Source organism: Marmota monax, unplaced genomic scaffold (genome assembly GCF_021218885.2).
Source record: "Marmota monax isolate L192 unplaced genomic scaffold, Marmota_monax_Labrador192_F-V1.1 WCK01_AAM20220418_F8-fsc00052, whole genome shotgun sequence".
NCBI lineage: Eukaryota > Metazoa > Chordata > Mammalia > Rodentia > Sciuridae > Marmota > Marmota monax.
Genome location: NW_026693473.1, coordinates 1,017,625 through 1,032,788, shown reverse-complemented (window position 1 = coordinate 1,032,788; position 15,164 = coordinate 1,017,625). Strand labels below are relative to the sequence as shown.

General features: G+C 40.9%; 1 protein-coding gene and 1 non-coding gene across 3 annotated transcripts in view; both read right to left on the bottom strand.

Annotated features, from left to right (window-relative positions):
* Arhgap31 (Rho GTPase activating protein 31) overlaps positions 1-15,164 on the bottom strand; it is a 104,882-nt gene that overhangs the window by 79,381 nt on the left and 10,337 nt on the right. The window lies entirely within an intron of this gene.
* LOC124101903 (U6 spliceosomal RNA) lies at positions 4,666-4,770 on the bottom strand. Its single transcript, XR_006854742.1, has one exon. It is a non-coding gene; the product is annotated as a U6 spliceosomal RNA (small nuclear RNA).

Sequence of the window (15,164 nt, the reverse complement as noted above, 5' to 3'; positions counted from 1 at the left end):
CCCCCCCCCCCGCCCAAGGGAGATGCCTTGCTGACTCACCTCTTTTGCTGATCTCACCATATGTGGGCTTTTTTTTATCACTTTCCCTCTCCCACTTATTGAAAGTTGTACCCTTTCATAGAGGATGAAATGGGAAACTTTGGACCTTCCTGGATTCATGGCCTTCTTCTATCAACACTCTAGATCTCTAACACCGTCTCCCTCCAGTCTCCTTAACCTCATAACCTCTTTTCCAGTCACTGGAAGAGATTAGAGGGGGCAGGGCCACCTATACAGGTTTTTTTTTTTTTTTAAATTAACAATTTTTCTTATGATACTGTGGATTGAACCCAGGTTCATTTAACCACTGAGCCACATCCCCAGCCCTTTTTATATTTTATTTTGAGTCAGGGTCTCAGTAAGTTGCTTAGGGCCTCACTAATTGCTGAGGCTGGCTTTGAAGTTGCCATCCTCCTGCCTCAGCCTCATAAACTGCTGGGATTACAGGCGCGCACTACTGCACCTCGCCCACCCAGGGTTCTTTTCAAGCTTTTGAAAGAAAAGGCTACTACAGCCAGGAGACAGGATGTGTCAGCACTAGGAAAATGTTAGGCTTTCTCCTAATACTTATTGGTTAAATGAAGATAAAGGAGCACAATATTTAGGTGAGGTATGACTTTGTGTTGGAGCCAAGATGGAGGATGAGAACTGTCTTATTTGATATTCCACAATTCATGGGATACAGAGAAAGGTTATCTTCTTAAGATGTCTTGTGCTACAATGTGATTCCTTAATACCTTATTTCCACAATCAAATCAAAGAAGGTAGCAGACAAATCATCTTATTTAAAAATTATAATAGCAGAACAAAAAGCACAGCTATTTACTTTGCCTAAAATTATAACACCAACATAAGCATTTCTATGACACTTGGTCTCACAAAATAGAATTGTCTGACCTTGTCCTGAAAGAAAGAAAAGACACCACAACCAGCTCTTTAAAGACTACTTTTTAAAAATATGTGATGAAATCCAGAAGGGGCTTTTATCTCATAACACCCATACCAGAAGATTAATCTCTGTGGCTGGCGTCTCGTTCTGATTGGGAATATGTTTGAGCCCAGCTTTGGAATCCTCTCTCTTCAGAACATCTGCTCCACAGTTGTTAATGTTTGTTTGGTATTGCCCCAAAGAAGGCAGCAGAAGGGAAGAATTCTTAACAATGAGTCCCAAGATAGATTAGACCAGCAGCGGTGCTTATTTTGAAAAGGCATTTTTTGGGAGCAATCTGACCTGTACATGAAAAAAAATGCACAGGTCGTTGGACTAAGAGATGGATGTCCATCTAATGCTGGAATGTAGTTTAGCTTGTTTTTACCACTTCTCAAAAATTTCCCAGAAATATTTAAATTATTACTGCATTCCTCACTAGCAGAACTTAGTTTTTGAATTTTTACAGATTTGAATGTCTAACTCTAAACTAAATATAAGAGAGACTTTTACAGTATTCTAATAGAAGTATGCAAAGGTAAAAAAAAAATTCCTAGCTGTCTTAAAGAGAAAGTCTAATGTTACTTTGGTCTATCATTTGTAAATTTCTATACCAGTCAAGAGGAGAACTGTCAATCCTTTAGTTCCATGAAACTGGGCTAAATTACTTGATAAGAAAGTAAAATATCTCCTTAGTTTCCTAAAATGAGGACAAAGTACTTCTTACTCCTGCATTTGTGGAGTAAAAAATTATACAGAAGACAAAACTCAAGTTATTGTGTGATGTTTCCAGGAGAGATCAGAGTATAACTCTTCTGTCAACAATGTCATCTTGAAGTTATTCTTACCACACATTCAAGAGTTCTAAAGGCGACAATGTATTATGACTGAATTTTCACTTAGTGAAAAACCTTTGAGACCTAGCATTTGAAACCATAGAAACAGCTGGGTTTAGGTTCAAAGCTCCAAAATTAAATTGAAAGAGGGAAAGACCCTAATCCTTCAGACCATCTGTTCAGAAAACAGTGAAGGAAATGACAACCAAGCCTTCAGCTGGGAACAGTAATGCCCTCCCAACTGAAATCCGCAAGCCCCTTTTCCCTGCCCACTTTCAACTGGTCCTCTCAATATCCCAATGAGGTCTATCAAGCTAATGTTTTTATCCTCATGTTACAGATAAAGAAACTGAGGCTTAGAGAAGAATCTTACTCCATGTCACACCAAACGTCATTACAAAGGGCAGGACTTCCACCTAGCTGACCACTTCCAAAATCCTAAAGTTATATTATATTCCTCTGTATCAGCTTCCGATCCCCATTCTTCCTTCCTAACCTCCTTCCTTTCTTTTCTTCTTTCCTTTCCTCCCGCGTTAATTAGGATGCATCTGTAGTAGCAGATGTTGCTAGTGTTCACATAAGAAACGTTTTTATCCATGATGGCAGGAGGGCTAACTATTCATAGAAATCTACAGCAGTGGCATTCATGTCAGCTTTATAGTTCTGCCTTATTTCTTTACTGTTTCTATTGATAACAAAAACTTTATGTATCATGTAAAGCATAAAACAACACATTACAGATCAGGGCTGACCAGTTTTTGCCAGATAACTGTGTGTGTATATGCTGCAGGGTTTTTGCAAAATGTCTTACCCAAAACAAACCACATGCATTGCCCAGAGGAAGGGTTCTGTTAAGCCCAAAGGTGGCCAATCTGAGAAAGGAGGTATTGGTGAGGCCAGGCAGAGCAAAGGCATGAGGGATTGGGAGGTGCATGGTTGGGCAGGTGTAACCCTCAGACAAAAAAGTTTTGCTGATCTGAAGACTTAAGCAGCACTGGTTTTCAAATTTATCTTTTTGAGCATAAAATTCTTTGTTCAGATTAATGTCATCCAAAGCATTAAACCCAACAGCACTGAAGAAGCAGAGCTCTCCAGAAGCAGGGGACAGAACCCTAGGCTCCAAGGCCTCTCTAAGACCCTAGCTATGGGAATAGCATAGCACAGATTTAAGGTTATTGGTACTTAAATATGCCTTAAAATAATCAGGCAAAACCAATTTCTTAGTATTAAAGTCTGGGCCCCATAGCAATCATTTTGTCAAGAGCTCCTAAATCAAGTCCACTCCAACTCAGGGATTTTAGAGAGAAGAGACAGCCAACAGGGATTCCTCTCCTTCCTAGAAACCCGATTACTTATCTTCAGAGCTGAGTTTACCTTAAGTAGGACAGGGGCTTTGAAAATAGATTTGGCTTCCTAACCAAATTGCTGGGGCTTATTGGATTGCTGTGGGCCATGTTCAGTTTATTCTGACAAAAGATAACATTTTTAAACAGAGAAAATTATTCTCAAAAGCTTCCCTCTGTGCTGCACTGAAAAACTGATCATACTTGATATTCCTTTAACTAATCACTATTTTCAAAGCCCAGTATTTTTGTGCTCATTATCTTTTCAGAGCCCCACCCCCTGAGACAAGCTGGATAGATATCACTCTCCCATTTCAAAGATAAGGAAATGAAAGCTGAGAAATATGAAAAGACTCTCTCAAGGTCACTTATGACTAACATTAAGTTTTCTGATTCCTGTCCAGAGCTTTAAATATGCATGGTGTGTACACAGACCTTCCATCCTATGCGAAGGTAAATAAAGGTCACAGATTTAGTGTTACCAGTTCTCTATCCTTGGGGAACATCAGTGACCTCATTATATTGTAGATCTAATAATTACCTGCCTCATCTACTTCACAGGATATTGAAGAATAAATGAGATGGTCTGGTAACGTACATGCTAAGGGTCAGGTACACGTCTTTCTCTCCTACCCCAATATTTTGGCAGGTTCCCTATCCTATTAACTTGGACCTCACTTTTCAAACCAAATGAAATTCGTTTCACACTCTCTGTTGGTATATTGCAAGTCTTACCAATGTCGGCAGCTGGCCATTGGCCAGAGCAGACAGCTGGCTATGCTTTTGCACAATCTCAAACCAAAGCTCTTTTTCTTTCCATGTCAGAGATCTGAGGATGCACTGCCAAAGGTTTCTAAGGCTTCTTTACCAAGGCTGTAAGCACTGAGGATCAGGCTGATGCTTAAGAAGGACCTCAGGGGAGAGAGCAGGAGGGAAGTGGGCTCTTTGTGGGGTCATCACAAGCCATGGTTTTGTCTTCTCCTTGGCATAATTGGAACCCAAATTTGCTACATTCACTGAGGGGGAAGCTGTTTTCTCCAGCTAAATTTAAAGGGGATGATTTTGTAGAGTCAGATGGCAATTTAATAGTTTTTTAAAAATAGGAGTTCAAAATCAGGTCTGGGCTTTTTATAGATGGAGGCCTCATTGGAGAGAGCAAGCTGCAGACGATAAAATTTGTTTGATGAGAAAAAAATCAGAGTAAAGAAAGTTGGACTAATTGAGGGAATATGCATGCTTTGATAAAATGAAAAATCCTTGTTTCTTCAAAGTATAACCATTATACATGTTCCTTATTACAAAAAGAAATTCAGACAACACAGAAACATATCAGTGCATGCAGAATAAAAAGAAAAGCATCTATTCAGAGGAAGCTATGCTTATGAGTCAATCCTTCCAAGCTTCCTTCTATATGTAGTTAAAATGGAATTATACTGTACAGGTAGTTCTGTGGACTCTTTTTACTTAGTGTGTTCTTGGATATCTTTCAATGCCATTATATATATGTATTTATTTATTTTAAAATATGGAAAGCTTCACTAATTTGCATATTACCCTTGCATAGGGGCCATGCTAATCTTTTCTGTATTGTTCCAATTTTAGTATATGAGCCGTCACAGTGACCACCATGTCATGCGTGTAACTAGCTGTATAAAAAGGATATTCTTCTCAAGCTGTGAGGTAGTCTTACAAATCCTCTTCCCTCCTTCCCTCTCAGGGATCCCTGATGCTACATGGTTCTGAGAAACTCACTTACCTATTTTTTCTGGCCAACATGAACAGGCAGCCAGAAAATACCACCGGCCAGCTGCATCTTCTCAGGCAAATGACTTTACCCTCCAGGGCCTCAGGTTCACCATGGTTTAAATAAGAAGTTTGGATAGAGATTTTCTAATATTCTTTCATCTCTAAGATGTCATATCAGCTTCTAGTTCATTTATCTCTGTGTTTGCCTTGGCACTGGATAATCCTGGCCCTGTGTGAAAGGGGGCCCCGTGGGGAGCCCCAGCTGTGCACCTGGATGATGCACTTGAAGCCCAGAAGAAACTTTGCTGATAGCAGATGGTTGAAGCTGGCAGGGCTGGGGGGAGGGGGAACAAGGTTGTATAGAAGAGTTACGTTAGGGAGAGCAGCTCTCCTGACTTCCTGCCAATATGGCAGGGGGTGATGTCTATACGGAGGCATCAAATTCATAGCATACTTGACAGCCTTTGGGGCCTTTAATTTGCTTTTTGTTTTAAAGCCTCTTGCACACATTATCTTATCTAATTCTTGATCCTCATTTTTAGATTCAAAATCAGTGTTGATTTGCCTAGGACCACATGACAATTATTTGCAGAATGAAGCCTCAAATCAGTGGGTTTTTCCTGCACCTCCACAGTTTCCACAGTGATGCACATAAATACGTGACAGATAAACACATGTGCAAAATGTCCACATAGAACGTACTCTTCCACTCTGTGTCATCACAGTCCTGAGACCATATGACCCTTCCCTGGACTCAGTCTTTCATTCAACAGATATTTATAACCATTTTTCTAGGCACTGTTACACAGTTCCTGAGCTCATGGAGCTGACCTGGATTATCTGCAGTCTAGGATAAGGTAGGGATGGAATGGAGGGGTGGGTGTTGTATCTAGTCAGTGTGATAAGAGCAGGGCTGGACAAGTGCAGAGCAAAACAGAGCACACAGAAAAGGCACTTCACCCTTCCTCAGAGGGACGAGGGAAAATAGCTTGCAGGAAGGGGAGGTATCTGAGTGTGAAGCTGTATACCCTTCACATTCACTGTAAGAATCTACCAATGTAACTGTTTTTTATTGGTACGAATAGAGTACATTTGTCTTATGCATGCTGAGAAGTCACTGAAAGGTTTAATGAGTGACACTGATGACAAGTTCTCATTAAGACATTCTCCTTTTGCTCACTGTAAGAATCTACCAATACAACTTTTTTTCTGATTCTACTTTACGGTAGATTCTAGCTGTTGTTTTTGCAAAGACAGAGATGTTCAGCTTTGTATACTTCTCTAGTTTAGGCCACTTCCATTCACCTGATTTTCCACTCTGCCCGGATCCCTGTGGTCTGTGCCAGGTTGGTCTGGATAACCACTGTGATCAAGATGCCATGAATATGCCAGCATGTGGGCCAAAAAACTTCTAACTGTACGCTGATCTCAGCCTCCACCTTAACCCAGGACCAATACCTCAGCTGACAGAATACTAATTGACCAGAAAACATCTCATCAATACTGGAACACAGGAACTGGGGTTGTGGCTCAGTGGTAGAATGCTTGCCTAGCATGTGTGAGGTACTGGGTTCAATTCTCAGCACCATATTAAAAAAAAAAAAGATATCCTGTCCATCTACAACTAAAAATATTTTTAAAAAATACTAGAACACAAATTTAAACTATAATTAGAAATATGTGAGTTAGCAAATTCTACTCTCATCCTAGGCAAAGGGAAGCTCTATTAATATTCAGTAAGTTATAGATAATAGAAATTACCAATGAATGATGCATGGCTCATACAACATAGTCAATAAAAGACAATTTATCAATATTTAGACAATAAGAGAAGTGCCTAGGGAAGTATGTCTATTTTCTTGCATATATCCAAAGTATCTTTGGAAAGATTTCCAAGAAAATTAGCAGTAATTTCTTCTGGGGAGAGGACCAGAAAGGCTGGTGTCAGGGAGGTGAAGGAGATTTTTAAACTATACTTTTTAGCATCTCTTATATTTTCAACCACAGGAATGTGATAGCTGATTTAAGAGAAGAAAAATAACACTTAAAAATTCATTCAGGCATGCAGTTAAAAGGAATAAGTTACAGTTATAATTACAAAAACAGCTAGTTCTTGGGGATCTATTGTTATTTGAAGAAAGTGTTGCAAAACGTGTGATATGACTTTAATTACCCACTGTGTATTTTTTAGTATATGAACAGAGGCAGGTCTATGTTATCCAATGCAGTAGCCAAATGTGACTATGTACATTCAACTTAATTAAAATGAAAAGTTCAGTTTCTCAGTGGCACTGCCACATCAAGGGCTCAAGAGTCACACGTGGCTAGTGACTGCTACCTTAGATGACACATACAGAGCACATTTCTACCACTGAAAGTTCTGCTGGACAGAACTGGTCTAGATGAATCATCCCTGACAGATAATTGACCTGTGGAGCTATAATAACGTGGACAGGACTTCACAAATCTCCATATTATTTGGTATTTATTTTACAGTTACTTTTGTACTTTTACAAGAGAAAAAGGATGGCTTGCACCTGCAGCAGGTATTTACTCCTCATTAAAGCTCCATATTTTATTATTTTTTTCTTGACTCTTGACATTCCTCTCAGTAGCCACAAAGAGTGGCCAGGAGAGCTGCATTAGTTTTGTGTCACTGATGGCGCTGAGGCAGGCTAACCTTGTAAAGAAAAAAGTGAGCTGTACACTTTTGGAGGTTCAAGGGCATGGTGTAGACACAGGCTCAGCTCTGGTGGGGACCTTACAGCATAGAGGAAGAAGCTAGACTGGGAGCAAGAGACCAAATCACATAGAGAACCAGGAAGCCAGAGCACCCAGGCAAGTCCCAGCTGATGTAAGCTGTTAGACCCCACCTCTTAAGGGACCCATCACCTCCCAATGTGATCTCCCTGGAGATCAAACCTCTGGTGGACACTTAAACTATATCCAAAGGAGCTACTCTGGTAAGGGGGGTAAGGGAGATGACCATTGTCCAGAATGGACACAAGCCTAGGAGCAGCCTGTTAGGCTATGGTTTTCCTCATACCTTGGCTTGCGCCCTTCTGGACTGTTTTTCAGTCTTATGGGGGGGAAAATAACAGTTTAAGGGCCGGTTGGCTAGAGAAGTAAAGGCTGAATTATTTTTAGTTCTTGGCACTCTGGAATCTGGTGGAGACAGGGAAGGCACTGGATTGGAAGGCCTACCTCCAAAGGACCCTGAGGTCTCCCAAGAGACAGGGACCCGGGAGGGTGGGAAATGACACTACTCCAAGGTGGGGACAGTCATCCTGGTGGAAAAGGAGGATAGAAGGCCAAGTTCAAATGTGACCTTGGAGTAGAACTGGGGCTATCTGCTCTGGGGCTTCTCAGATTGGAGGAATGACAGAGATAAAGAGAAAGCTGGAAGAAAGAGATCAGATGCACTAGAAGCATGACCAGGAAGCAGGTGGAAAGGAACACGAGTTTTTCATCTCAAATAAACCTTGGATTGGAAATGTTAAACATCCTCCTGGTTGTCATCCACAAAACAGAATGAGATGAAATTTCCTAAGATTATAAATAAATGAGACATACTTTGAAGCTCTGGTTTATAGTTGCTCTGGGCATGTCAATCTCCCTCCACCTGAAGAAATGTATTCCTTGACCCAGTTTCAGTTTTTTTTCTCAACAGAAATAATTTAAAAAAGAAAAAAAAAAAAGGACACGATATTTTTAAATGTAGCTGTTTTGAGATTTCGCTTCCTTTATCAACCTGGAATTTCAATGGACACATTTGTCTTCACCCCTCTTTTCCCTGAAAGATTTTGTTTGTTTGTTTGTTGTTGTTGAGATAGCAGGGTCTCGATAAGTTGTTTAGGGCTTAGCTAAGTCGTTAATGCTGGCTTTGAACTCGCAATCCTCCTGTCTCAGCCTTCCCAGTCATTGGGGTAACAGGCATGCCACCCTGTGCCTGGCTTCCCTGAAAGATTTTAAAGGGTCATTCAACAGCCACATATTCCCATAAACATAGTCCAGGCTGGTAGGCACCTTCACCCTGTTTTCTTCTGAGAATGGCGATCCTGCCATACTGTTTTACACCTCTACACCTTTGTGTGTGCTGTTCCCTCTGTCTGGAGTGTCTTCTCTTCAGGAAGAGACCACTTGCCTTCTACTCCTAAGATTCAACTCCTCTGAATCAGAACTGATGTCATCTACTTCCTATTGTGGTTGGTGTGAAAATTGGTTGAGGATGTATTCATCTCTTGCATGGAATTGTGATTTCCCCCACAAGGTCAGAAAATGCTTGTTTGTCCCTGATTCCCAGTGGATCCAGTGTCTTAGTAGATGTTGGTGGCCTCTGATGTCCATCTCATGCTGCACTCCCACAATCACCATACCATTCCCTTTGCTCAAGTTAATGATATCACGAAGCCAGTCTCGTGCTACAGGAGAAAAAAATTGCGGTAGGTTGAGTAATGCTCTCCTCCCCCAAAGAGGTTTACATCCTTATTCCTGGAATCTGTGGATGCTGCCTTATATGGTAAGATGATTTTGCAGATGTGATCAGTTAAAGATTTTGAGATGGATTACCTTGGATCATTTAAGTGGCCCTATGGAAACCACCGAGTCCTTCTCAGAGAGACAGGAGATCAGCAACCAAAGGAGAGAAAGCAATAGGAGAATAGAAGCCAAGGAAAGAAAGGTGGGTGGCCCTGAGTGGAGGCATAGGGCAACCTTTAGAAGCTGGTTCCTTCTGGAACCAGCCCTGCAGACACTTAGTGCAGTAAAAACAGAGAATGACCTCAGTCTTCAAGGAACGGATTTTCTTTCTATCAAGGGAGGAAACAACCTAGGAAACAGTAGTTAGAGGTGAGAGGTAATGAAGGTCCACATTTGGGTGGAAACACTGGGAATAGGGCTAAGTGACCAATGGAGGGGTTATACTGGCATTAAATGTACAGGAGTGTCTGGGAGCTGAAGGCAGAGGGTGGGGAGTCTAGGCTCCCTCTGAACCCTTGCATTTGATCACTTTCTGCCTTGTTGGATTCCAACATGCTACAAGCCCACCCACTTCATCTAAGTGTCTGTCTTTCCAAACTCTCTTTTCTGCTTTAAAAATCCAATTTCTTCAGTTAACTCCAATTTAGTGTTGGGAAGAAGAAGCTGATTAGACTAATTCCTTCTAAGATAAAACCAATGGAGAGTGCCTTTAATCTTCCCAAGTATGTGAGCATTTACAAGGCATTATCTAATTCAAAGGGCCTCTTTCTCTCATTGGTAGATCTCTAAACCCTGTCACCAAGACAAGAACTCCCTGTGGGGTGAATCCCTTGGTTAAGAATGTTTTCTGGGATCCAGATCTTCTTTCTTGCATACCACTGGGTGACTCTGAAGTGTTTTCACATCATCATCGATTGCTCTTCTGGAAGCCCTTCAGGTTAAGTCAATCAGTCTGTTCTTTAACCACTTAGGACCAATGAGCCTGGATTCCCTGTGCAGCAGGGTACTAAGTTACCCACTGTTATGGTTTGTTCTCTGTTAGCCTCTCAAGTGAGGGCCTCCTCTGCTTGAATACAGGGCAAATTAGGAAGGGATCATGGAGTGAGGTGGAACAAGACAGGGCCTGGTGAACCTTGATTGTAAGCACAGTTATTGTGGTCTTAGGCATATCACTTTACCTCTCTAAGGCTCTATTTTCTCATCTGAAAAATAGAGGCAACAATAATACCTGCTTCCTATCATAATCCTTGACTTCAAAACATACTACCAAGCTATTATAGCCCAAACAGCATGTTTGACATAAAACAGACACATAGACCAATGGAACAGAATATTGGTCCCAGAAATAAATCCACATATTTATAGCCAACTGATTTTCAATAAAGGCACTAAGAACATACACTGAAGCAAGGACAATCTCTTTACTAAATAGTGCTGGAAAAACTGGATATCCAAATGCAAAAGAATGAAACTAGATCCCCATCTCTCACCACATACATAAACCAACTCAAAATGGATCAAAGACGCTGGGCGAAGTGGTGCACACCTGTAATCCCAGTGTCTGGGGAGGCTGAGGCAGGAGGATTGCAAGTTCAAAGCCAGCTTCAGCAATTTAGCAAGGCCCTAAGTAACTTAGAGAGGTCCTGTGTCAAAATAAAAAATTGTAAAAAGGACTGGGAATGTTGCTTGGTGGTAAAGTGCTCCTGGGTCCAATCCCTAGAACCAACAAAACAAAACAATGGATCAAAGACTTAATATAAAACCCCAAATTATGAAACAACTAGAAGAAAACATAGGGGAAGTGCTTCAGAACATTGATCTGAGTCAAGGTTTCTTGGATAGGACCCCAAAAGATAGGCAACAAAAGTAAAAATTGACAAAAGGGATTGCATCAAACTAAAAAGCTTCTGCTTAGCAAAGGAAACAATCAAGGTAGTGGATTGAGAACCTACAGAAACATTTGCAAACTATTCAGTTGACAAGGGACTAATATTCAGATTGTACAAGGTGCTCCAAAAACTCAACAGTAAAGTAAAACAAATAATCTGATTAAAACATGGGCAAGCTGGAAGTGGCAGTGCACACTTATAATCCCAGCGACTCTGGAGGCTGATATAGGAGAATGGCAAGTTTACAGACAGCCTGGGCAGCTTAGCAGGACCCTATCTCAAGATAATATAATAAAATGTGCTGGTGGTGTAGCTCTCTTGGTGGTAAAGCACCTCTTGGTGGGAAAAGTCAAATGATCTGAACTGACATTTCTCAAAAGAAAATGTGCAAAGAGCCAAAAGTATGTAAAAAATGTTCAATATTACTAATCATTAGGGCAATGCAAATCAAAATCACAATGAGAATATCATCTCACCCTAGTTAGAATGGCTGTTATCAAATAGACAGAATTTTTTAAAATGCTGGTGAGAATGCAGAGAAAGGGGAACTCAAACTGTTGGTGGGAACGTAAATTAGTACAGTCACGATGGAAAACAGTACAGAGTTTCCTCAAAGAACTAGAGATAAAATTATTTTATGACCCAGTGATTCCACTACTGGGGATAAACCCAAAGAAAAGCAAATCAGTATGTCAAAGAGGTCATCTGCAGTGCCATGTGTATTGAAACACTATTCAAAATAGTTAAGATGTAGGGTTGACCTAGATGTCATCAAACAAATGAATGGATAAGAAAATGAGGTATATACATACTGGAATATCATTTACCCTTAAAAGGAAAAAAATCCTGTCATTTGTGGCAACACGAATGAGCTTGAAGGATTATATTAAGCGAAATATGTCAGGCATGGAAGACAGATGTTGTATAATCACATGTGGAAGCTGTAAAAGGTGATCTCAGAGCAGTAGAGAGTAGAACAGTGTTTACCAGAGGCTGCAAAAGGTGGGAGTTGGAGAGAGGAAGCTTAAGGATACAGGGATGCAGTTGGTGAAGAGGAATAATTTCTGATGTTCAGTAGCACAGTAGGGTAACTATGGTTGATGACAATTAATTGCATATCTCAAAAAAAAACCTAGTAGAGAGGATTTTGAATGTTTGTAACACAAAGAAATAAATGTTTGAGTGATAATGTTTGACAAAAGGGATTTTTGCCAGTGACCCTGATGTGATTGTTACACATTGTAGGCATGTGTTGAAATGTCACACTGTACCTCAAAAATATGTAAAATTATTATGTGCCAATTAAAAAAATAATACCTGCCTCCTAAGGCTGTTTTTAGAGACACATGAATTAACATATGCACAAGGCTTGGCAGGAGGCAGATTCTCAATAAATAAGAGCTCTTCTGTGGCTCCCTTAGTAGCCAAGGGGCTGAACACTTAATATTAATAGATGGCCCTTAACAGCTTGTAATCTATAAATTTTGCTCAGGACAATGACATGTTCTCCACAGACCTAGACTTTATAGGGCTTTTGTTTGTCTGTTTTGTTTCCAGGAGTCCAAAAGGGAATTTAAGGAACATTTCCAGCCTCCTTTTTTTGGTGAGGAGGGGCATGTAGTACTGGGGATTGAACCCAGGGCCCTGAGTATGGTAGGCAAGTGCTCTACCACTGAGCTACACTAGGAGTGTTTCTGATAGGGTACCAAATTGGATTAAAATAACATACTCACCAACTCTCTGGATTGGGGAAGACCTGAAAGATTACCAAGTACTGCAATCCACTCAGTACCATAACTTTCTGGAAGGTGGTAAGGAAAATAATGCCCTTCAAAGATGTTCATACCTTAATCCCCTGAGTCCTGTGACTTTGCAGGAAGATGTGATTTGATTAAGGACCTTGAGATGGGGCTAGTATACTGGCAGTGGGCCAAATCTAATCACATGTGTCCTTGAAAGTGGAGAGCCTTTCTCAGCTGTGCTAAGTAGGAGATGCCACTGGGGGAGAATAGTGGGAGGCATGCAGTGTTGCAGGCTTTGAAGTTAGAGGAAGGGGGCCTCCAGCCAAGGAATGCAGGTGGCTTCTAGAATTTGGGAAAGGCATGGGAATTTTTCCCTAGATCCTCTAGAAAAGAACATTCCCCTGCTGGCCCCTTAACTTTGGTGAGACCTGTGTTGAACGCCTAATTCACAGAACTGTAAGTTTGTGTTGTTTGAAGCTATGACATTTATGATGACTTGTTATGACAGCAAGAAGTAGCTGACACAATGGGCAACAAACACAAAAGCCCAGAGAGGGCAGCATGGTCAAGTCCCTACCTGCTAAACATTCTTAGTAACTGCACTTATTATCTGTAGCATTTTATAACCTGTCACGAGTTTGATCACCTTCATAAATGTATTTCTGTGTACAAACTTAAAATGTAGCACAGAGAAAAAATATAACACTCCATGTCATATATATAATAGGATCCCCATAAGAGTACAGAATGGATCCTTGATCTGTCTCCCACCCCCAGCTTCTGTTTGTACAGCCCAGGACTGAGCACGGTTTGCAGGTATTCACGCTTAGGTTTCCTCTCAAGCCAGAGTGACCTCATTCAGTCCACTTCAGTCAAAGGGCAAATAGCCAGGCATATATGAAATGGCATCTGCCTAGGCCTTACACCATTTGCCCAATGATGGAAATAGGCTCATTTTTTAGATTTATAATTTTCCTGAAATACAGATGGAAACTAGAAGGCTGGACAGCTGTTATCACTACAGTTATAGCCTTTTATCATGACCCCTCCTCCTTTTTATTTTAGATTCTTTCCTTTTTCTGATGACTAAAAAAAAGGTGAAATTTAGAAAGTTTGCCACAGTTCCACCCCAGACATATCTATCAACAGATAAGAATCTTGAAACTAGCTTTTTTTAAATCCATCCAATTAAAGAAAATAAATAATTTTGTGTATATAAGGGAGACGAAAGAAGAGGAAGAGGAGGAAATGGGAAAAAAGGCCCTGGGAACACAGAGAGGCCTTGGATCACTTGCTTTCAGCTCTCACAACTTCCCCATCTGCGGCCCAGTTCAGGAACTACATTCCCAGTAACGAGGCTGAAGCAGGATAAGATTTCCAGTCACCAAGGAAAACACAACCACAGTTAACACAGGAAGTTGTCGAAACCCTAGGGAGTGCAGTAGCTCCTGTGATCCTCACAATGACCCTAGGTCCTATTGACATCATAACCCCTTTACAGATGAGAAAACTGAGGCACAGAGAGGTGTGGTAACTGGTGCATGGTCACAGACCTAGCACATGGGATTTGAACCCAGGCAGTCTATCAGCAAAAAGCCATATGCTCAACCACCTTGTTAACCTGCTTCTCAGAGACAGGTTAACTAACATCACTATACTGCATGTATTAATGCAGGAAAGCAAACTCAAAGACTTGTTTATTATTTCCTCACAAATAAGGAGGGAAAGAGAGGGGCTCTATCAAAAATTCAGCAAATTAAAACATCCTAGTCCCACAATAAATACTAAAAGATTTATTTTTCTGATTTAAAAAGTAAAAATCCATGTTAACTGTTGACATTTGGGGCAATATAAAAAGTACAATGAGGAAAAGAAAGTCATGTGGCTTTACAGAATTGCTTTTTCTATGACCTAGGACCAGGTATCTCCCTGTGAGATCAGTAGCCCAAGGATGCCATTATTGAGCCTGGAGCATTATCTTTGAAAAATGTGGCCTTTCACCCAGACTTACGAAAGCTGAATCTTTGAGGGACTAGACGTCAGAATCCTGAAAGGCAGCTGCACTTCACAGCTAACAGCCTCATAAACTCTAGCCCACTCAGTAGAGTCACATGTTCCCCATGGACCCAGACGCTGCAGCACCTATGCAAACGCCCTTTGAA